The following is a 26298-nucleotide window of genomic DNA, read 5'->3' as shown; positions in this document are numbered from 1 at the left end:
CCTTAGAGCCAGCTTGTTCCGTTTACCGTCACTTTATTGCAATGTAATTGTTTGTGGTTAATGAAAATGTTATGATGTAAAAAAAGAAAAAAGAAAAAGTGGACTCAAAAAGAAATTGTACGAGTAAAACAATCACATATTATTTAAGTAGGAGAAAAATATAAATATCTATTGCATAGAACCCACAAATATGTGGAAATAGACTACGACTAGGACTCTATATGCCCTAACTGTTATTAGGGAAAAGTGAATACAGTGATGTAGTCATCTAAGCTTGCACGTCAAACCCATCAAAATTACGTAGTTTTAACTAATCCATTGAATTAAGTTACATCTATTTGGACGAGCTTGAGTCATTGTTCATCTATATTCCTACGGGCACTTGCATAACATTAGGGCTAAATTAGAAAAAAGTTGAATAAAAACAAAAGTCGTGTGAAATAAAGATTTCAAAGATGAACTAGTGACTAGAATAATCAAAGATGGAGTTAAAAATATTGAATTTGAAGCCATCGTTGAAGCTTCAAAGGGTGTTTCAAATGAATTTGTTTTGATGTGTATGTTAATGCTCTTATTTCACAATTACATTAAAGTTATCAAATTGGGGTAAAACTTTGTTTGACAGTCTTTGCACGATCCATTCGGAACGATTTTCACAATTATTTTAAAAGTTAACAAATTTGGGAAAAGCTTTTGTTTGTTAATCGATCTGCGAATCTATGTGTACGATTCATGTGAATGATGAATTAGAATTAAATAACCATAAAAGATGAAATTACATCAACAACAGTGAATTACATAAAGAATGATCGAGGGACATGGGTTATTTTTAGCTAGCAACTAATTGATAAAATCTTGTATTATTATATGGGATTTTAGTTAAATTAGGAAATATTTAATCAAAACTAAGTAGTTTTGATTTGTTAGGCGTATAAGCTTACACGGCTAACGGCACCGTATTCACTTTCCCCTTATTATTAAACATAAAAATAAGATGAATACCCAAATTAAATGACGAGACGAGATAGACATAACTGATTTAAATACTTAGAGACAAACCGACAAATCATAAATTTTGATTACTGCTTTTAACAACTTTAAAAGGTGAGCATCATATATCACTTGCAGGTTTCTTTCATAGAATAATGATCATTTCCATCCTTTACCCAATCAATAAACTTGTTGAGATTTGTGTGGGAGGAATTTCTAGCTAGCAGGCAATCCACCACTTTTTCTTGCAAATTCAAGGCATTTTTTTTATTGTTTTTGGTTGCTGAGCAGTTGCTCCACTCTACTCTTGATTTCTTCACATGGTTACAATACATGTTTCATCTTGGTTCAAACATACACTAGTTTTCCATATATCACATATGTATGTTTTGTTAAAAAAATTGATCAGCATAGTATGGCCAGCATAAGAAAGGAACGCCATTGCTGACACCTTCCATTGTAGAGTTCCAACCACGATGACTTATGAAGCAAGCAACTGAAGGATGGGTTAAGACCTCTTGCTGAGGTGCCCAATTGACTATTTTCCCAAGAGTGCATATTCTCTCCAAGTAGCCACTTGGGTGAACACAGTCCATACTGCCACTTGTACCGGGTCGAACAAGCCACAAGAATGGCCTTTTGGTATCCTCAAGTGCCTATGCCAGCTCTTCAAATTGAAGTTGGTCAAAAATTGTGAAGCTCCCAAATGCCACATATATGACCGAGCAGAGTGGCTGTTGATCAAGCCATGCTAGGCAAGTAGAATCTTCATTCCAGAAGTGGCCTACTTGACTTGTGGATCTATTGGTCGCCGAAAGTGGACTAATTTGCAACATCTTTGGAAATAAGGTGAACGCCCCTGGCTCTAGCTCCATGGTTGTATTGCAAATTATGTGTTCTGTTGCTTCTGTGGCTTCCATACCATCAAGAATTGAGAAATCAAAGACAATTTGGTTTGTGGTTGGGTTGCCTACACACGCCCATATAAATTTTGCAGGATCCATGAATGGCAAGGAGGTTGATAGTTGAACCATTTCATCCTTTAAAGGTACTCTTGAAAGAAAACTTAAATTATTGCATGTGATGCCAAGGTAACTAGTTATGTAAGTCAGTAAAAAGTAATCTCACCTCTACTGTTTATGACTTCATCGTCCTTCAGCTTTTGAATGCTCATGATCACGGATAAAACAGCAGCCGAGCAGGGACAAAAGACTGCCAGTCTAATGCCTATCTTCCGAGCAACTTTTGAAACGCATCCCATGTAACAATTGGCGATAATGCACATAATTTTCTCATCATCCTTTTTATTAATATCATTTATCAGCTTTTCTAGTTTGGTTGGCATGTGTTGAAACATTGTTTGTATCAACTTCCCAAGGTCATTCATATCGTCACCTGGTTCCATCCCGTCTGAGATCGAAACCATTTACATCCCATCAATCTCTAAACATGCACTCGCAACTCATTTGTGAGTGACCTCGGTGTTCACAAGCGTGACCTAGAGACCGTTGCTAGTGAAGCACCGTGCTGCTTCCATAAGAGGAATAACATGGCCTTGTGCCGGATAAGGTATTGCTTGAACATGGATATTCTTCATTTTTGTTTGAGTAAAGTGTCATTTTTCGTCCATGAGTTTTGGCCATTTATGCAGTTTCATTCAAAATATTTGTTTTTTTTTTGTGTCTGAAACCTTGATGTTACATGATTATGCCATTATTGTCCATTTCGTTAACTTCGTTATTTTTTTAATGCTAAACGAGGGGCAAAATAGTCTTTTTTTAATTTCTTTATTATTTTAATCATTTAACCGCTTTAAATATAGAATAATAAAAACGGTGGGCCCACTCCACCTTCAACCAACCTATCTTCTTCAACCTCCGCCCACTCAAACCTCCCGCCACCGTCATTGAAACTCCATGCACCACCATTGTCGTCCGATAGAAAAACTCAACAAACCGTCGAGACAAAACCAGGGTTACCGCCGCCGAAATCTAAGGCTTGGAGAGTTCTAGGTCACTCGAAATTGCCTAGGATAATGTGAAGTCGGAATGTTCTAATCGAGACAACCACCGGTGAGATCTAGAACCGTTTCACCTAACCTGGTGCTGCATTTTAAATTAATTAAAGCCCTTTATCATATTAAGATTTGTCTTCCGGTGACAATCAAACACGATGACAACGGTGGCAATCACATAGATGAAAACATGGCCTTGCACCAGTGGTGGTGGGTTAGAAATGATGGGTCGTGGTGGAGGAGATGTAGTGGCGATGGTGTTACACAACAATGAACGTGGTAACGATGAATGTTTTACACTTAAAATGAGTCCTATGTCATTCCAACGTGTAAAAATAATTGAGGTTCCAACTTGTTAATTTAAGACAGAATTACATAAATTGTTTTTTATCTTTTACTTAAATTTCACTCGTGGTCCATCATCTTCAAAATTGATCTTTTTTGTCCTTTACGTTTCAAAATCCAACATCATTTGTCCTTTTCGTCTAACCCGGTTAAATTTTCTCGTTAAGTCAGGTTATGTGCAAAGCACATGAGGATAACTTGATCATTTTATCTATTTAATTAAAATATTTTAACAAATAACAAAACAACAAATTTTAACAAGTTATGTTCTCAGCAGTGCATATCTCTCTCTCTTTTACATCCATCAGAGTTCATACCACCACCACTTGCCACCATCAACCCTGACAACCACTACCGCCACACCACTGAACCACAACAAAACCACCGGACAATCACCATCACGCTACCATAACCGTCGCCACCATATTTAAAAATCTCGAAGCTCTACCATAACCGCCGCTGCCATGACCGTCGCCAGAATCTTCAGCCCACTACCTACCACCGTCGTCGGAATCTTCAGCCCATTGCCGACCATCACTTCAAACTGTCTCGCCGCCAATTCAAAAACCGCCGGCTGTCCGTCCGTCATTTCGTACTCGTTGCTTTAACCCTCATTTTCATCCTCTCTGATTCTGCTTTCTTCTTCCTTAACAAACGTGATGACAAAGCTACTAATTTCTCTTCCTATTTTGCCCCTAGGGTTTTGAATCTTTAATTTGCTGCCCAATTAGCTAGATGCTAGATCTAATATGCTATTGTATGAAACCCAGATAAGGATGATGGTTATACTGATCAAGCTGATGAATTTGGGACCGATCTCGACTTTCTTGCGAACGTGACACGTACACGATGGTCGAAGAGCTTGAAATTTGGTCATGGGTTTGTGGGTCATGGCCGTGACTCGAGGTATTGGGATAAGGATGATAGGAGAAGAGATGAGGATTGGTTTTCCAACTGGGGCACCAAACTCGTTTTTCCGGTGGGTTCTTTGTCGGAGAAGAGCCGGCAGTGGTGGCTGCCGGAAAACTTGGTTGTTATGGAGGAGGAAGAAGAAGAAGAATGGGGGGGGGGTGAATATAAAAATATATATTAAGTTTTTTATTGTTTTTGTTTATTTATTAAAATATATTTTTTAATCTAATAGGTAAAATGACCAATGTGACCTCATGTGCAAGGCACATGATCTGACTTAACGAGAAAAACTAACTGGGTTAGGTGAAAAGGACATACGCTGTTGGATTTTGAAACATAAAGGACAAAAAAATCAATTTTAAAGATAATGGATCACGAGTGAAATTTGGGATAAAGATAAAGGACAATTTATGTAATTTTGTCTTAATTTAATAATACATAAAAGTTAAAAATATTCATGTTTGTTCCCCTGACACTACGAATTGCCCAGCCCTCGTTTGAAACGTGAAAGCAAAAACTGAACAAAAAAAAAAAGCAAGTTACAGTCGAAGTCAATAGCTACCTCTATAGTATGATCTTCGGGTTGTATTTTTGGCATTCAGATTTCGAGTTTCTCTAGTCAGGTTTCTCGGGTTTGAAAAAATTTAAATCCAGGACCAAAGCCCGACCCTAATATGTCCATGGTTCTTCGGGTTCGGGTTTTATCTGGTTGGGTTAATCGGGTTTCGTGTATTTGACCTAGATAACTAAAAGAATAAATAAAATGCAAAATTAAATCAACATTATCATTTCACTTGTAACGTAAGTAAGCAATTTACAAACCAACATAATCCAAAAACACAATTTCTAGAATTAAAGCAATATTACTAATAGAATAAATATATAATGGGATAATATTTGTTTCATTATTATGATATATTTGTATAGCAATAGGAGATTGTATCAAATCCCTATATAAGGGATTATGTTAATGAAAATATGGATCGATGATTATTCCTTCATGGTATCATTAGTCAGGTCTCACAAACCCTAGCAACTGCACATCGGTCTTCCTTCCCATCAACACCGATCTCACCCTAGCTTCTTCTCCTCCTGCATATCGATCAAATACCCATCAATAGCCCTTCTTTATCTCATCATCCTCATCTACTTACCAACCCTATAACACAACCATGGATGCCAAAATTCACCCAGCTGTTACTGTTAGGGGTGTGCATGGGTCGGTTTGGGGCGGTTTTTGGTAAAAACCCATAACCATAACCAATATGGCGGTTAATATAAAACCATAACCATAACCGATCCGCTATGGTGGTTTCGGTTAATCGGTTTGACGGTTATAACAATCGGTTATGGGTCGGTTAACCGTGATCAAAACAAATATAATTAGGCATCAAAAACTTTAACCAAATAATGGCACTGTTTCCTCACATCTTTAACAGTGAAGTCGATGACGGGATTTCGATTACGAATGGGTCATCGTTTGATTAATATACTGAATTATTGATATTGAAATAGTTTGATCTCTTAACACCGCTGATTATGGAATTCGAATATGGATGGAAATGAAATATATTAAACTGATTTAGTGATTGTGAATATCAATTGGTAAATGGCAGCTACCAATACTACCATTATTATCGTCACATTTATGATTATTGGGGGCACCAGCTACCATTATTATATTCACCCTTAAGCTAAAGAATACTACAAAATGTCTCTAATTATGGCGCTGATTCTAATTCCCAAACATGTTTGTCGATTCATATGTCATAGTATAATAAACGGGGCGGTTTGGTTATGGCTGATTTGATATTATTAATAACCAAAACCGACCCGCATTTGGTGGTTTTCAAATATCATAAGACCGACCCACCGGTTATATTGGTTATCGGTTAAAATCGGTTTGGTTATGTCGGTTATGGTGCGGTTAAGGGTTAACACCGGTTAATTTGCTCACCCCTAGTTACTGTCTCAAACATACGCAACTTCATCACGATTACCCTTGACAACGAAACTGCACAATACGTTACATGGTCTGAATTATTCATGATTCATTGCACAGCTTTTCAAGTTCATGACCATCTTCAGCCCAATACATCACCGACCGCTACGTCCAGTGACAAAGCCACCGCAGCGGATGTTGAGTTATGGAACCGACTCGACGCCATCGTGCTACAGTGGATTTACGGTACAATATCCACCGATCTTCTTCAGACTATCATGAAACGAAAGACCACAGCATATGATGCTTGGACTACTCTTGAAACTTTGTTCCAAGACAATAAGCCTGCTCGAGCCCTCCATCTTCAAGAAAAGCTTACCAATACTCGTCTTGAGAATTTCCCCAATATGGAGGCCTATTGTAGAGAAGTAAAGGTTCTATCTGATCAACTACGCAATGTCAATGCAGGACTCTCTGATCAACAACTCGTCCTAAAACTCTTAATGGGGTTAACCAACCAATATGAGACCATAGCTACCGTGCTCCAAAATGAAAAACCCTTCCCCTCTTTCAATGAAGCAAGATCTCGCTTGTGCCATGCGGAATCCCGCAAATCCGCCCAGGCCATGCGTGCTTCCAAAGCGGCTGCCACAGCTCTTGCAGCCTCTTCCTCAAAAGCAGATACAACTACTGACCCGCGCCCACAATATCGCTCGGACAGCAGCAACACAGAACAGTACCGTGGTCGCGGACATACCAGGGGTCGGGGTAGGGGCTGTTCTTCGTATGGACGTGGTCGGGGTGCATCCTTTCCAACTCAAGGACCGGTGGCGTACTCACCATGGCAGCACATGCCACCAGCTTTACCCGCAGTGGCCTTCTTATTTTCCATGGGCTTCCGACCCTCCCTGCCCATATCCTACAATAACTAGGCCTATTACTCCACAAAGTCAAGGACTTCTTGGACCCCCCGCCTGGCTTAATCTTACACTGTTGGTTATACTCCAACCGACATCGAACAAGCTTTGCACACCATGTCTCTTTATCCACCAGAACAACCTTGGTTCATGGACACCTGGGCAACGAATCACATGACTAACAACCCAGGTAATTTCTCGTCTTTTTTTATATGGGCATTTCACGAAATATAATTGTTGGTGATGGTAATAATATTCCGGTTATTGGATATGGCAATCAAACCTTACCCACCTTTTAAACTTAACAACGTTCTCTTAGCCCCTAATATAATCAAAAACCTTTTATCGATTTGCTGTCTTACAACAGATAACCAAGTTTCCATTAAATTTGATTCTTTTGGTTTTCTTGTGAAGGACCTCAAGACCAAGGCTCGAATCCTACGCAGCAATAGATCTGGGGATCTCTACCCTCTCACACCACAAGAATTATCCAAGATTCGCTCTTCATCAACGTTTGCTGCCATCTCGCAAGACTTATGGCATCAACGCCTTGGTCACCCAAGACCACAATTACTAAATTGTCTTAAAAAGTCTTGTTTTATTAATTTTGGGAAATTGAACAATAAAGTTTGTCAATCTTGTGTGTTTGCTTCTTCTACTCCTACTTATATGCCTTTTGATATAATCCATAGTGATCTATGGACATCCCCCATCATTAGCACCGGGGGACATCGATACTATCTTTTATTTAATGATGATTTTACCAACTTTTTGTGGACCTACCCGATTAGTAATAAATCTAATGTATACTCCATTTTCACACAATTTTCCACTTTAATAAATACACAATTTAACAGAAAGATAAAGCAATTCCAATGTGACAACGGAAAGGAATGCGCCAATTCTTCCTTTCAACAATTTTGTCATCAAAATGGCATGTCTTTCCGATTCTCTTGCCCACACACCTCTTCCCAAAATGGCAAAGCCGAACGCACTATTCGATCCATTAATAATATCATCCGGACTATACTTGCTCAAGCACACCTACCTAACAAATATTGGCACCACGACCTAGAAGTTGCCACCCACCTTCTAAATATTTTACCAAGTAAAACACACAATCTAAGAACTCCAACCCAATTATTATATCATCGTACACCAACCTACGACCACCTTCGGGTCTTTGACTGCCTATGTTACCCACTCCATCCAAACACCACTATTCACAAGCTTCAATCCCGCTCCACACCGTGTGTCTTCCTCGGTTACCCGACTCAACATCGAGGGTATAAATGTCTTAACCCAAACTCATCAAAACTCACCGTGAAAATACCCCATCTAGTTTTGGGCCAAAAATGCCAAGATTAGAAGTTAAAGGACTAAAAATGCTAATTCTGAAAGTTAAAGGACTGAAAATGAAAATTTTGGGTTTTTAGACCCATCACCATACGCGATGGTCCTCTGACTAACTTCATCGCGCTACGCGACAGAGAATCACACAATTTAAGAAAAAGGTAGGCGTCGCGCTACGCGACGAAGAAACTCATTGATCTCATCGCGCTACGCGATGACCAGGTTAAGTAACCCGGGACACGTGGCCAACCACGTGTCAATACGTGGCAGCTTCTGATTAATTGCGGCGTCGCGCTACGCGACGGCCTTGGGGAAAAGGCCATCGCGCTACGCGATGGTCTGCAAAACTCACCTATAAAAGGGCAGCTACGGGTTCAAGCCATTTCATTCCATTTTCACCTTTGTTTTCACACAATTAACCTTGGTAAGCGTGCAAGGGAGTTCCGAGGTGTCGAGGGCTGTTTTTGTGAAGAGACGAGGAGTCGTTACACTGTTTAACGAGTTGTTGATCGTATAAACGAAGAATAAGCCGAACCGCTGCTGATTTCTTAGCTATTAAGTTCCATCAAGCCAATTAAGGTAGGATTAAGTTAAGTTACTTTACTAGTTACTTTAAATACATAAGATATAGCTTAGTTAAGGGTATAGTCGTTAAACTGTAATTATTTTCCAAGTGATGTTTTATAAAGCAAAAACGTTGCTTCCACGTGAAGTAATGTTATCAAAACTATTATTTTGACGGGCATGTAGTAACTGGAAGGGGGTATCATTAGTTGACTCTTCTTGCCTAAGGAAAGCAATTCGTACAAATCCCAATCAACCGCGGGACCCGTTTGCTTACCTGGAGAAGTTTGCCAACGTGATATCCTTTATTAGGCCAAAGCGTGCTATTCCAAACGTCATATGTAAATTCAAAGTATTTTCATAAAACGACTATAACTATACTAAGGTTAGGTCAGACTTAAGAGCCTGCTGATCAGACCTCGAGTCTGCTGAACTGAATCAGACATTAAGTCTGCTGATCAGATCTCGAGTTTGCTGAACTGAATCAGACATTAAGTCTGCTATCAGACCTTGAGTCTGCTGAATTGAAACAGACTTAAAGTCTGCTGAATAGTATCAACTAGATACTTATGCATGCCTATTATAAATATAGGTTGTTAAGCATACTGAGAAGAGGAGTTTGATATTATCCACTGATATACGAGGTGAACACCTTAACCTTTTACTGTCTGAATTGATTTTACTCTTATAATAAACAGGTTGTTTATTACAAAGAGTCTGATAAATGTTTGCATGAGATATAATCTCTGAAATCGTTATAATATAAAATAGATAATAAAAAGCAATTCAGATCGAATACACATGTGTCTGGATCCAAACATAACTGATAATTGGCATACAAAACCAAGTCATTCATAACCGGTTCTCCAACAGGGTTATATAGCCTAGGGGAAGGTTGTCTCCGAACAGGGGCTATATACTCGGGGAACCTTTGAATTGTGTGTGTAGGGCAGTGGTACAAATCCCGGGAATGGACAGGCATTTCTGCTGAGTTGTGAAACAGAAAACTATGTTTGTATTTAACGACTGTTATAAATGTTTTATCGAGTCAACGTTTCACCAGCATATAGCTGATGTGTTTTTCCCACCCTTGCAGGTAACTAGATGATAATAGATGATATACAAGGATTGGAGTCATAGAAGATCACTCAAGATGGCTCGTTTTTGAATATTACAAATCCTTGTATTATTAATATCACGGTTTTGTAAAACTGAAACTCGGTTGTTTAATTCCTGAGTAATTTTGATAATGTAAATTAATATTTTAATATTTAAAGACTTCCGCTAAAATAAACCCGCTACTCTGATATATTTACAAAACAGGTACCAACTGATGGTCACACTCCTAGGCCCTGGATTGGGGTGTGACATTATGTCTTGTCTTGTAAGTGAATTTGCAATGAAGGATTTGGTCCCGCTCAGTTATTTTTTGGGTATCTCGGTTTCTAGGACAGGAAACCAACTATTTCTTTCACAAGAGGCATATGCCAATGACATCATTCAGCGCGCAGGTATGGAGTCATGTAGACCTGCTCCAACTCCGGTGGATACGAAGCCTAAACTAAGTAACACAGACAACCCTTATTTTGAGGACCCAACACTCTTTCGTAGTTTAGCCGGTGCCCTCCAATACTTGACGTTCACACATCCAGACATTTCATATGCAGTTTAGCAAATTTGTGGTCATATGCACTCTCCTAAAATCTCCCACTGGGAAGCTCTTCTATGCATTTTACGGTATCTCAAGGGCACGTCTTCACTTGGTATAACATTGGGTTCGTCATCGGGTCTGTCCCTTCGTGCTTACACTGATGCGGGCTGGGTCGGTTGCCTGGACACTCGTCGATCCACGTCCGGATGTTGTGTTTATCTTGGGGATAATCTCATCTCGTGGTCCTCTAAACGACAATCCACCGTCTCTCGCTCCAGCGCGGAAGCTGAGTACCGGGCAGTGGCGAATGTGGTTGCTGAGGTATGTTGGCTTCGCAATCTTTTGTTGGAGCTCCATAAACCATTGTCTCGTGCCACACTAGTTTATTGTGACAATGTTAGTGCCATATATCTATCTGGTAATCCGGTTCAACATCAGCGCACAAAACACATAGAGCTGGATATTCATTTTGTCCGTGAGCAGGTCCAACGAGGACAGGTCCGCGTTCTTCATGTGCCTACCCGCTACCAGATTGCTGATATCTTTACTAAGGGTCTACCGAAACTATTATTTGATGATTTTCGGGACAGCCTAAGCATCCGGCCTCCAGCTTCTCCAAGACCTCCCGCTTCGACTGCGGGGGAGTAATAGAATAAATATATAATGGGATAATATTTTTTTCATTATTATGATATATATGTATAGCAATAGGAGATTGTATCAAATCCCTATATAAGGGATTATGTTAATGAAAATATGGATCGATGATTATTCCTTCAATTACCATCTTCATCCGTAGAGTCGATCGAGTGACAACTGTAGAATTGAACAAACTTGAAATCAACTCGTAGAATTAGTAGAATAAATAAGCAGTTATAACTTAGAACTAGAATATACATAGAATATTTAATAGATGGAATAATCATAGAGTCTGTGATGGAATACTCAATGATAGAACGTGTCACGTAGTAATAGTATTAGGGTAATAAAATGCAAAACGGGTTTTTCTGTTATACCCGAACACCACAAAAAATAACCAGTAAAGAGAAACGAGACCGGATTAATATGGTTCAGGTTTGGCTTCTATTGATATGAGTACACAGTACTTACGGGTTAATAGTTTCTCGGGTCAGGTTTCAGGTTACGGACAAAAGTTGTAGGCATAGCTACCTCATTTGAAAGAATCGCCTGCCACTACCAAAACCGGTATAAGAGACATTTTGTTGTGACCATAAAAAGATACTGCAAAGCTGCAATGCATATGTGACGGTAAGCCGCTGTCGTTAGTTTGTGGCAGTAGATCACGATTGAACCTTTGGATGTTATTCCGTCTTCAAATACTAATCGTCGTCGCAAGCAATATGATAAAAGAAAATTTTAATCAGTTAAATCTGTCGCTAACTTTCTAACTAAAAGAAAATTTTAATTAACTTTGTCGCTAAAATGGTATAAACATTTTAAAAAGAAAAACTTAGCGATGGAAATAATGCTTATGCCATTGCATGTTAACTCTGTCGCTAATTGTCCTAAACTTCAATATAATACTATTTTTCAATAAAATGTGCAGTTGTCGCAAAATTCAACAATCTGCGTCTTACACTCATATCTCACAGTTTTTCCACGTAACTCATCGCACCCATCCTCTCTTCTCACGTGCAGTTGTGAACCACTCGTGATGTTTGTTGAAGCTGGCAGAAATCAGGGTCGGCCAGGAGGCAAAGCGGGGCTCGGCCCTGTTTCAGGGCCCTTTATTGCGCCGGAGTTTCTTGTATTTCTAAACACAAATAACAAGGACAAGGACAGAGAGAGTAAGACGACCAAATAGTGTAAAACACACTAGGTGACAGTTGGGTGGTGTGTAGTGACTAATGAAAACTAGCGATTAATCAGGATTACTAGAGATTAATCGAATTGCAATTTATATGTAGTTTTTCAAACATACTTACACACACATACACTAATTTTTATATATAATTTTTATAATCTTAACCGATTTTGACCAAATAGAGTCTAATCGGCGACTAGTCGGTGATATCGGTCAACGATTAATTAGCGTCTAGGCACGATTTTTCAAACCACGCCAATACCCATTTTTCAGCCCACAATATCCTTTTTTTCTTAAACTTGTATGTGCTTAGTCCATTGCCAATAAAGCGCCATCTTCGTCTCAAGTTTTGGTCAGTTAAGTAACTTTAGTACAAAAATTATTTTCCGTCTCGTTTTGATAGGGTGGTTAGGAAGTAGAATAGAGGATAATGTTTTAATCCTTATAGAGTGTAACATTTAGTCATTTTAAAAAAAGGTGGACGTTAATTTTGTAAGGAGCTATGAATACATAATGTTTTATAACATTCACGTTTGCTTTTATGTATAACCAGAACAAGATAAGACCATGTGTAGTGAGAGGTTTCCTACCCCAAGGCGCCCCCAAAACGCCGGGAACATCGCCCCTGGGGCGCTTTGGGGGGGGGGGGGGGGTTCTACAAAGCGCCGGAAGGGGGAAGAGGTAGAAGGTAATTGGTGGGCTTGTTTTTTTTTATAAAATTATTATTTAATTTAATTGAACATGAAAAAGAGAACTGTAGTAATTTTTAGTATACTTATAAATATAGAGACGAGGGACAGATTGAGAATGCTTTTAATTATAGATTTTTTAGTAAATATAATATTACGTGTTTTAAAGAGGTATTACTTTTATCTATTTTGTAATAAAATATGAATGTGAATGTCACATTTGAAATGGACATAATAATTTTGTAAAGGATTATAATGTAACGATACATATGTTTCATAACATTCATGTTCGGGTTCATGTACAATCGTAACATGATTAGTTTGGTGTTACGGTGGTGGTGGAAGTGGTTATTCGAACTTATTCCACTTTAAACCATTTTTCATCATCTCTCACTTTTAAGTAGGTGTCAAATCGGATTTCCTCCATTTTATTTCAATCCATCGAAATCCATATTTCAAATGTGAAAATGTTCTCTCTCACCCTAATCTATCCTTTACTCATTTTATATTTTTATTTTTCTTTAACTAAATTATTTTTAAATTAAAATAACATAATATAAAATAAAAATAACTTCCCATTTAAATACAAAATAAAAAAAATACAAGACATGCAAAAATAAAAATTAAGATTAAAAATAACAATAAATAAAAATAATAACTACATATGTAAGTTGGGGTAAGACAGTATTCCAAATATGTTTGATAAGATTAAATCGCAAAAACAAGTGTTTTTCATTATCATGTAGTCAAGCATCATCAACCACATTGTTTTTTGGAGTACATTGTTGTTTGGAGTATTGGGTATTTTTTCTGGAGATGGTATTTTGCCTTTGTCCTTTGGATTATATTGTGAAGACTGATGCAAGTGTGCATGATATTTCTAAAATGCATTGCTTGTGTCGGTAGTCAAACATTCCCTATTTTGCTTTCAAAATACCAAAAGCTTTGTCTCTGTCTTTTCTTGCGGCTTCTTAAGCCTTCGCAAACTTCTTTTCTTTTAACCGAAAAATGTAGTGATTTACAAACACCGCCCATGTGGGGTATATACCATATGCAGGATTGTAAGTTTGTAAACATAATTAAAATGTTTTCCTTTCCTATCAAACAAACACCATGGTGTCGTTCCATGCATTTGATCGTTGAATAACGGTGACTAGTGTAGGACATTTAGGTCGTTATTTAAACCAGCGGCACCAAAAAATTCATGTCATATCCATAAATCTTATGAGGCCACCACTTCGATAGATATCGTTGGGTACTATGATATCCTCGCATGAATTGGCCTAGCCACCCCGTTAGACAACTTCACCAAGACCAATGTGTACAATTGATGCTCCCTATCATCCTCGGAAATCCTTGGTTTCTTCATGAACATCGTATAAAAGTTCAATGGACATTGGTGTTAATGGGATCCGTGGACGTTGGTTGAATGAGATTAGATCTTGAGCATGATGAATAATGTTGGACAGATAAGTTGTATGTGATCATGCACGCTAGTCATGGATAAGGATGGCAAATTGTACCCGGTACCAGTTTCAAGCTTATTCCGGGGAATCTATTTACCTCTTTCCAAGCTTTCAGTTTAGTTTAATTCAATTTATTAAAGTTATAAAATGGAAGGTTTAGTTAAAGTTTTTGATGACTCACTTCATTTTCTTTAGGTGTCGGGGAGATTGCGTTTCTAAAGAGTTTTATTGCATAGAAAAGATATTTATATTACATTATAATAGATATAGTCATTCTTTCACCTTCTTATATTCTCTCTCTACGAGATGCCGTTAAATTAAATGCCTATTAATCCTTGGTCAACCATCCCGGCGAAATTAACAATCGTTCAAAGTTTACCGATAATCATTCAAGGCATCTGTTATCTGATCGACCTTCAATCATCAATGGCATTAACAGTCCATTCAATCTTGCCAATCCTGCTTGTTAAGAGATGGTATAATTCAAGAGACAGATATAATTCCATTAAAAAAAGAGAGATATAATTGTAGTTCCTAATACATAAAACTAAAGAATTAAAAGATTTAACCAAATGTTTCATAATATAATACAAATTTACAATTTAGACAGCTATATATGTTACAAAATAAGTGTGTGGTCTAGTGATATCACTTTCTATGGAAGCTATGCAATGATTTTGGAGCTCCCTCAAACAAATCCAAGATACAGTTCTCAAGATCATCAGCTGTATATTTAACATACCTCTCACTTATATTATTAGCATGTCTACCAACAAAATTCCTATAAGCTTGAATCACCTTAAGAGACATCGAGATCCTCACGTCTTCGCGAAGTTGACTATTCGGTATTGACCACGCGGTTTGACTTTTGTAAATGTCTTCAAATGCGGTATAAAACGCCTGCAACCTCTCTCTAAGAAGAGTTCTAGAGGTTGAACCCAAGCCACCCGAGAGACCATCTTCTCTTAGGAAATTCAGAATCGAGCTCCATGTGGCTCGTTCATAGCTCATTGCATATTGTTGAAACTTCCAGTTTCGCTTTCTAATCCAATCGTCCCCGAGAACATTTCTTAGCTCTGAATTTTTAACCTTTTCAGCCATGTAATTAATATTATTCATCATGAAAAGATGTCTCAAAGCTTCATCTTTGTATAATCTTGATTTCTCCTCAAGGTTTTGTTCAAGAACCAACATCAATGATCTAAAATGCACCGCCATCGGAGTGTTCTTGTTGTTTGTATTATCATTATCAGTCCCAGGATTCGTGTCGGGTGAGGATGAAGAGTCTTGATCATCCACTTGATCTTGGTCTTTCAAACACTCGTTTAAGGAATCACTGTACTCGGTTAACGTTTTAATGTAATTCATCACATAACGAGTCAGATGGTGGTTCCCACCACCCGGGAACGCGCTGTTCGACGTGTTGGACCCCACCGCTTTCTCAAACTCGATAAATGTTGCTTTCACACAATCACTGACGCGCGTTAAAACGTGTTGGAACTCGGTTTTAACACATGAACCGTTTTCATTACCATACAAATCATCGATATCTGGAACAAGATCCGATAATACTTCATACGTGTCGAGAATTTTTAAAAGCTTCTCGGGTTGCTGGTGCCCGATGGAAACCGCTTCTGCAAATTTTAAAAGCTGCAAGATTGAAGATTTTGATGACTCCGAAAAGCAGACTGAGCTCACGGGCTCGGTTTGAAATTGACCGAAAATTTGCTCACATAAAGACTTTTCGCTTGCGAGATAAACGCGCACGAAGACCTTAATCGCCTTGGTCCATCTTTTAATCCGAGAAATCAAAGCACCCCATTCGGTTTTCAGAACGTCTTCAATGCTTAACTTTTCAATTTCAAGAATATAAAGACAATCATCTAGCGCGTCTTTACGCGCGCTTATGAATGCTTGACAACATTCTTGACCATAATTTGAGCCAAACATCAAGTTAACAATGCTTATGAGATCAGGAATCACTTGAGGGTTAACCAAATCCATAATAACAACCTCGGATCCACGGCTTACACTATCTCTCTGAACCGACTCATCAATTGAATCATCCCCAAATGACACAATCGAGTTCAAATCTACGCTGTCATCTTCATTAGACCGAAAAGATAAATGTTCGGGCTCGAAGTTTTGCATATTTTGAACAAGTATATGTCTAAACTCCTCCTCCATTCTAGACATGGATATCTTAATTATACTATTAACATTTCTCAAAAGCTCGGTTTCATCTTTACTCAGACTCAAACTCTCCAAACTCTCGGCTAGTTTTCTTGCTTCATTCACGGCTTTTAAATACTCCTTACCGTGTTCGGGATCATAATCCCATATCATTGAATCTACACCTTCCCAATTCATAATCTTTTCATGAATCAAATTAACTCGTTCTCTGATATCAACAAGCTCTACATCTTCTTCTTCATCTTCTTCTTCATCTTGATCTACAGGCGAAGTAATAATCTTCAAGCAGGCCAATTGGGTGCCCAAATCGGCCAAGATTTCGCTTGCTTTATCGGTTATTTTCTTGTTGGAATCCAACGCCTTTAGTATAAGCCTAGCAGCAGCAATCAAATTCTCTTCTTCCAAAGTTTCCATCACAAAACTAACAACAAAACACAGCCCCAACTAAAAGAGGAATTTCATCAAACACTTGGTGTGCAACCCAAAAAACCCACGAATTTGATCCAAAACAGAATCAAGAAAACACAGCAAACGAATTCACCTCAATAATATTGAGACCCAAGTGCAGAATTTAAACAAATAAACCTAACCCACAAATCAAAACAGAATTAAAGAACAAACTCACACAGATATCTGACAGAAAGCTGAAGACTTGAGTAATCGGAGGTGGGTTCCCGGTAATGTCCGACTGATTGGGTTTTGTACGGATGTTGCCTATTGGTTCTTGAAGCCAGCCGGCTGCCTTATTGAAATTATTAATAATTTATTAGATTTGGAAAATTGCAATTGGGAGTTTGACTTTTCAAATAGTCAAGCAGCCGTTTTTGGTGTGCTAGTATGCTTGTCTATGTGGCGATAGATTATTGGCTAGCCTAGCGCGGAATCCTTAAAACTTTTGTTGGTCAAATTAGTAGAAATTAGAAAAAAGATATTTAAGTATTTAACTGTTAGGACTTAGGAGTTGCATTTAAAAATAAAAGTTGCTTTTATTTTAACTTTTTTATAATGTTTTTTTTTGAAAAGGTAAATTTCTTTATTGGTGATGAGACTTGAACCAAGACCTTGATGTTAAGAGATTTTGTCTCTATCAATGGGCCACCACCCCAATGACTTTTTTTATAATGTTTTAAAAGCCATAAATTCCAAATTTTTAAATTTAAATTATGAAAATCAATAAGTTAATAACTCGTTTTCAAGGTCAATTTCAAACATACTATTTACATAAATATGATTTAGGATTGTGGGTCCCAACATCTTGTTTAGCAATTCAATAGTTGGATGGTGCCATCTCCACTTTGGTGGGATGGTAAAGGCTTTGGTCTTTGGGTGAGAGGTCTAGGGTTCGATTCCTGACAATGGTGGTATATTGTAAATAGTAGGAGAAAAGCATTAACATTCAAAAAAAAAAAATAGTTGGATGGTGTGTTTCTAGTAACCTCATATTATTCTTAACTTATCCTTTTTAATTGTGTGAAGGGAATTTGTAAATTATACGGTGAAAAGAGAAAATGTAGTGATTTTTTTTTAAATTTGGAGAAACTTTGTTTGTCCTTATTTATTTTTTAATATTTGTTGAATTGGTATTGAGTAGAAGAGAGAGAAAACTGTAATGCTAAATGTATAAAAAAGCATCATTCAATTAAACAGGAGAGAAAAATGTTGTGATTCGTATGGTGTTTGAGTGGTACGTTTTGGCCTAATAGGTTTCATGCACTTTCCGAACTCTCCAGGTAAGCAACCGGGTCCCACGTCTGATTTGTAACAACTCGGGTTTTCATATACAAATTTACATCTACTATCCGATCCGTTTTAGGTTCAAGAAATTTTAACAATGAAAAGTATCACGTTTATCGAGTAATGAATATACAATTTATACTTGTTTATTTATTATATTTATTTAATATATATACTTAAACTTTTAGAAAATGTACACTTTTAACCCAAAATTAAACTTTAATCATTTATTGTATCCACATCAACTTCCCAAGGACTAAATTGCAATTTCTGTATAAAACCTTTATAACCCAGTAACCAAACCTGTTAAACCATATCCGTAACCCGTAACCTTGACCCGTTTAGTTTAGTTGAGCCACAATCTTCGTTCTAAACTCGGAATTGAATCGTGTTTATGATTATTATTACTATTATCTGCCTAACTGACTAAGTTAATTAGGAAACGAGATCCGTTATAACGTGTATTGATTCTTTAACTAACCGACTTGACCTAAAACCCATCTATATAACCTAGACTTGATTATAACTCGATTCCTCGTATCTGCACCCCTCTCTTACCAGCTCAAACCAAAGCCCTATGGTTAATTTGATTGTCAGAGGCTGATAATCTTCTGTTCGTCACTCACATCACCGGCTTTGTTGCTTTGCGATTGAGCCGTGTTTAAACACCTATTCAGATAATAAATTATATGTGCAGGTTCGTCGTGAGTTGCTGCATAAAAGCCCTAACATTAATTAAATTAACATTGAACGGATTGAACGATTTCATAATTAGGGTTTATGAATATGGTTATAATTACTTTCTTTATAAATATATCCATTTCCAGATCTTAATCAACTGAGCTGGCTGGTGTGTGTGTGTTCCATTCTGTTCCGGCCATAGGCGCGGGTTCGAGTCCGGGCCGGCCATATTTTTGGTATTTCTTTATTTTGATGGTTTTAAATTGTTTTTTAATGATTTATAATATATTATAATTAATATTAAATATTAAATAAACAATATTTTATTTAATCGATTTCATAAAATAAATGTTCCGTGTAAATTAACTTCATCAAAAATTTTCGTATATATATATATATATATCGTATTAATAATAAACCGTCATTATTAAAATCCGACATCAATATGGAAGTTTCTCAAGCGTCTTTATCAATATGTTCATGGTTATTATATATATATATATATATATATATATATATATATATATATATATAAAATATTCGTTTTAAACAAAACTATAATAAATATGTTCATGGTTATATTTTTACCGTCGAATTTCGTTAAAGATTCTAAAATATAAATTTTTATGTTAATTATATACTTAAACGTTTATCATTATATTTCATAACTCATATTTATTTAAACTAATTAAATGTAAATTCAATTATACAATAAACAATGATTCTCACAATTTGAAGGTAATTAATAATATTGTTTTTGCAATAATAATAATAATCCTTAGAGAGTAATCTTTCAATCCGTAACGCACTAATCATAATTGTAACTCAAATCACATTGAAATCCTAAATTCATCATACGTGTTACATCATTTATAATTCGTTCATAATATTATATTATTTAATTAGGATTCATGTCGATAATTCTCGAAGAGCGTGGTTTCCACTTACTTGTCGTATTCATTCTCGTTTGGCTTATTCGATCAAGTGAGTTTTATCATTCCCCATTTTACTCAGTTTTCAAAAATGTTTTGGGGACATATGCGTATATCATACTATATATATACATATCTATTGTAAGTCCCGTGACGGATCTTTCAATGTGATATCAATATACTTAATGGTTAGGCAGAAACTAACCACTACGTTGATTCTGTGAGAAACGATTAAGAACACACCAAACACAATGAAGAAACTTCAAAACACACGTATATTATACGTCGGGTGCTTAAGCCCTTAACTTACACGATTGAATAATAATGGACGAACAACTTAGAACCAACTAGCAACCATAAAAATGTAAACATGCATCCTATATATAGACTACTAACCTAGGCCCAATACATGCAAAGCCCACCGAATCCCTTGATTTCAGCTTACATAGTGTAGCCCAACAATAAACCCAATATACAAAGCATAAACCACAAATATGACCCAACAATCTCCCCCTTGGTTTATTGCTTTATTCGTGCTCGAGAATATCTTCAAAAATATGTTCTTGAGTTTGTTGAGCAACATTAGATGGGCCTTGAGCTGTCTGAGCTTCAACAGTAACGAGCTCAGCAACAGTTGGTTGAGTAGTTGGTATCACATCACTAGCTTGCACACCCAGTCTTGAATCTTTCTTTCGTCGTTTGCGTGGAATAAGATCGGTGGCTGGCTCTTCGTCAATATCATCTTTAACATGTGTTGCAGTGACTAATTAAGGAAGCTTCAATGCAGTCAACTGGAGCTTTTTCTTGAACGTTTCAAACTCTTTAACTTATTCAGCAGTAGGTACTGACTGTTGTACCTTTGAGCGGGAACCATATGTTCCTCAGCTACAGCTGCACCAGCAGCATCAACATCTACCTCGATTTCAGCAAATCTTCCAAACTTGACCAACGGATGAAGACCTTGATAAACCACTTTTGATCCCTTCCAAACCTAATCAAATCTGTAAACAAAACCTTTTGAACTTCTGAGATACCCATCTGGGCCGAGAACCCGGATGGGCCGAGAACACCATTAACACAAACAACTTGGGCCAAAGATGGCTGGGCCAAGAACACAAATATTATGGACACATTTGGTCAAACATAATGACCCAAGGATCAAGACTAGCAGTCGTGAAATTTCATGATCTAAAAACAATCCCGATTCCTGATAAAAACGATTTCTTAAAGACATTTGTTTCGACACGAGTAAATATGAGGTAAAAGATAAAATTAAAAATAAAATAAAATTAGAGTGAAAACTAAACTAAAACAAAATTAATTTACCTATCTAGCCATCAGAAGATTTAACATATTTTGGGATCAAATTTCAGCTGATTTAAATGTAAGCAACCCCTTTTTTAAGAAAAGATCCGAACATGAAATCATATTGATTAAGATACTTTCACAATGATCCATTTTCAGCGTTATTTTGACATAGTGAAAAGGTTGATGGCAGGTATTTAGAAACTTAGCATGATTTTCATTGCGCCAGTGATATGATTAGATTCAATTAGGCATAAAGCTTATATGGACATCACTTATGGACTTAAGATACCCCTTATCTCTTCTCAAAGCGTATTTGGCTTTCCCCAGATCACCCCAATTTGACTCCAACCCCCTAGTGGCTGATCAAATAATTTTCTTTATACAAAAAAATTTTAAGCTTTAAGGTTGAATGTTGGACTTACACGCCATCCGGACTTACAAGCCTTACATTCAGAGTGTTTAAGACTTACTTGAATGCCCCACCCCTATAGTTCCCTAGGACCCCTTTAAGCTTTTGGAAAACAAATTTGAATGACAATAATTTTTATATACATTACAGTTTTTTTTAACGCTTTAAATGAAATATAATATTTTTGGTGATCAAGACACTAATGGGCTCGTGTATGACTGGGTAATTACTTTTCTGCCTATCATTCGGAGAGATGTATCTAGGGACATGCAAACATCTTCAAAATGACCCTCCACAATAAGTTTAGCAGATTTAGTTTATATCACTTCAAACTTTTACTTATCATGGAAAGCTACCATACACATCAATGACTTATCAAAAGCCTTTTTAGCTTAATAACTTCACACGTTAGGCACGCAGAATCAATTTATCTATCATTTTTTCAAAAGTTGGATAAATTTTCATTTGAAAATTTTTAAGCTTCTAATAAGCTTTAGCTGAATATTAATATCATTTCCTAGATGATAATCCCGAAGACAATTTTAAATCCAATCACCCCAGTTACCTTCAGTTTTCAGGTGAATGACTATCCTATGTGTCTACAGCTAGACGATAGGACCAAACTTTAGGCGGCCGACATAATTTTCAGTAAGAGAACTTAAAACGATAGTTAAACAAAAACAATTTTTTTATGTATGTTCAGTTGCCCCGGTCACTTTTAGCCCTAAGGTTTATGGCTATCCCGTGAGTCAAGAATTGATGACAGGACCAAATATGAAATATGTCCGTTGAACTCGAGTAACCGGCATGATTTTAAGCAAAGGAACAAACCGTTTTTGATTTTTTTTAAACACACACACTCTTTTTGTATTTTTCTTTTTCTCCCCCTAATTGTACATAAATTATGACACGAAAAAAAAATTATGTACATAATTTAAACCTAAAAAATACTCAGTCATCAAAACGCAGCATCTTAAGAAATCCCCCAAGCACATTGAACCTGGCTGTTCAGATCGGTTTAGTAAATAAGTCCGCCACGTTATTATCGGTGTGGACTTGTTCAAGATGAATCAGTTTTCGGTCGTAACAGTCACGAATAAAATGGACTTTGATGTCAATGTGCTTGGTTTTGGAATGCTGAACAGGATTTTTAACAATAGCAATAGCAGCATCATTATCACAAAAGATGGGAGTGTCAAGAAATTCCAAACCGTAATCCAGCAATTGATGTTGCATCCAGATGACCTGTGAACAGGAAGAAGCAGCAACATACTCAGCCTCATCAGTGGATGTGGACACCATTTACCTTCTGAAACTTTAGAACATCATTACTCACAGTACCCTTTTGAGTAATCTTTCCCTTCTCTCCTCTCGCAAAGGAAACATATCCTCCATTAAAAATTCGAATGTTGCTCAGTTGAGAGATGTCTCCTGTCATGTGCCTAGAATAGCCACTATCAACAAACCATGGTCTGATAATATTCCTCCATAGCTGTTCCTCAGAGGATTTGGTGGAGGTGAAAGCCATGAAATTACTTCGGATGACAGGCCCAGATGAACAGTAGGCCCAACAGAGAGCCTAAGTGCAAACAGAGAACCCAAAGACTGACCCGTCAATCCGAGAACCCAATTGATGATCCGAGAACTCGAATAATGACCAAAAACAAGCAAAACAAGCCTAGAACTCTGTAATTTGCCCGAGAACATAGAATACTTCCCGAGAATACTGAAATCCACCATAGAACACCAAAAAACTCCCCGAAAACAAACAACCACCGAGAACTGTCGAAACTTTCTCGAGAACGAGGAATTGAATCCGAGAACAATAAATTTAGCCAGAGAACTTGAGAATGCCCCTGAAAACCATGACTGCAGACCGTGAACTTTGAAATCTTCCCGAAAACTTCAAATTCAACCCGAGAACTAAGAATAGACAATGATATGGTAATTCTTGAATATTTAACTAAATCCCAAGAAAGATGGGATTCAAATTAAATGCAAGATATACCAAAATCTATTCTGAATTCAGCCTTTCTCACCCGAAGAACACGAAGAACACCCTTCTTCGAGATCCAGAAACCTTCAACACAAGAAACCTTCTTAGATCAAAAAACAGAATCCTTGATATCACCAATGACTGAGCCTAGAATAGGTCTATAGGCTCTGATACCAATTGTAAGTCCCGTGACGGATCTTTCAATGTGATATCCATATACTTAATGGTTAGGTGGAAACTAACCACTACGTTGATTCTGTGAGAAACGATTAAGAACACAGCAAACACAATGAAGAAGCTTCAAAACACACGTATATTATACGTCGGGTGCTTAAGCCCTTAACTTACACGATTGAATAATAATGGACGAACAACCAAAACCAACTAGCAACCCTACAAATGTAAACATACATCCTATATATAGACTACTAACCTAGGCCCAATACATGCAAAGCCCACCGAATCCCTTGATTTCGGTTTACATAATGTAGCCTAACAATAAACCCAATATACAAAGCATAAACCACAAATATGACCAACATCTATATACATATATCAAAAATAGCAAATGTGTAATTGTGTGTGATTAATCAAATATACTTGTCATATGCTTATTTGTCTTTGTATGCAATCGCTTGACATATCCCCTTGGAGAGGGTTCACATATTGACCACCGCCCGATTCGCTTGGCAATGGTTTAATCGACAACTATTTGCTCATGGTTTGATTTACTTACCGCATTTATTACGCTTTGCTTATTTATTATATTAACATTATTTTTGGTGTCAAAAATTGGTGATAAACTCACTCAACATGTTTGTTGGCAAAACTCTATTTTCTACGCATATGCAGGATGCTTGAAGTTGAAGTATGGACACTTAGAAAGACCTTAGGGTTATATTAAAGACAAATTTGAATTTAAATGATTGTATATATTTATTTGAATTGTATTGTTGTGTATTTGAATATTGTGTGCCCATTTGAAATAAAATAATTAAATAGTATTGTCACATTTATATTATGATAGTATCTTCGAGCTGTGAGCAATCGGATCACGCCCCGGCATTTCCGCCTTAGGTTAGGGTGTGACAGATTGGTATCAGAGTCGAAGGTTATAAAATAGGTCGTTAGAATTTGTCTTAGACATATGCTTAGGACACTGTACGTGCTTATATGAACTACCCTATGTGCTATTAAAAATTATTTGCAGCTTGCTTAGATTAATTATTTTATTGTTTATCTTATTTATGTATTGCACACACACACGAATTCCGAGGTTATGCCTCACTTTCAAAATATTTTCAAATCCTCTTATTTTTGGTAAATTGTCTTTTATTGTGGGAAATTCCTTAAGAATTCCCATGTTTTGTTTTGTTTCTTCACCTTAAAGCATGGGGGTATGATAAATGTCATACAACCATAACTTTAAGTGTTACCCGTAATCGACTAAACGGTTGCATGGTAAACTTAACCGGCTAAACGGTTATACTTCCAAATTGTGTTTTTAAATTATTTTAAATGCTTAGTTGGGTGAAAATCCATGGGCACTCCAACTATCTTAAATCATTTTCGATTTGATTTTTGGGTTGGAACGTATCGTCCAGGGTGGTTCCCGAGATACACCAACTACTTATATTTGATTTTTTGATTCGATATTTAGTTGGGTCGGTTAAATGCCATGTAACGCTCATGGTCCGAACAACTCCATTGATTCGATAATTCGTTAATTAGTTGGGTCAGTTAAATGCCATGTACACGCTCATGGGCTGATCAACTCAATTGTTTATTACACGTTATTTGAATTGGGCCATCAAATTGCCATGGAATGCTCATGGGAGGCCAATTCACAAACTTTATGTTGTTTTATTTAGTTGGGCCATTCAAATTGCTATGGAAAGCTCATGGGAGGTCAACTCGTTTAATATGTTTGGTTATTTTATCCTTGGAAAATCTTATAAAACATTGTTCATTTACATACCCGCCACGTAAAACCATGTTTAAGATGAAGAAATATCGAAAACCGAAAATTGTTTGTTGAAATACTTGAAAATCTTTGTTTTAGGCATGAGTCTTGGACCTGTGTGTGTGCTTGTGTATATGCAGCGTAAATGAATCAACAATTATAAAATACTAAACATGTGCAGTGAACAATTAAATAGGGCACATATAATTTTTAATCATACAACCCTAAAAAAATAAATAAAATAGGCTACAACAAACTAGAGCACTACGTCTATTGTCCTATCTTATAGTCACGGCTCTGATACCAATGTGTAACGCCCCAGCTTAAACGGAAATGCCCGAGTGTGACGTACAGATTTTTCAAAACACATGTGACACTATTATGTGACAATATTATCATTAATTTACTCAAACT

At 36.9% G+C, this 26298-nt stretch overlaps 2 pseudogenes; both read right to left on the bottom strand.

Moving 5' to 3' along the window:
• Positions 1–1118: 1118 nt before the first annotated feature.
• LOC143623509 (UDP-glycosyltransferase 83A1-like) lies at positions 1119–2587 on the bottom strand (annotated as a pseudogene).
• Positions 2588–15190: 12603 nt separating this feature from the next.
• Positions 15191–17352, bottom strand: LOC143623531 (exocyst complex component EXO70E2 pseudogene; annotated as a pseudogene).
• Positions 17353–26298: the final 8946 nt, after the last annotated feature.

Source organism: Bidens hawaiensis, unplaced genomic scaffold, assembly GCF_021521415.1.
Source record: "Bidens hawaiensis isolate Kalapana, Puna unplaced genomic scaffold, B.hawaiensis_p1.1 tig00003488_1, whole genome shotgun sequence".
Classification (NCBI taxonomy): Eukaryota; Viridiplantae; Streptophyta; class Magnoliopsida; order Asterales; family Asteraceae; genus Bidens; species Bidens hawaiensis.
The sequence above is the reverse complement of the archived record's forward strand: the minus strand, read 5'-3'. Positions and strand labels throughout refer to the sequence as shown.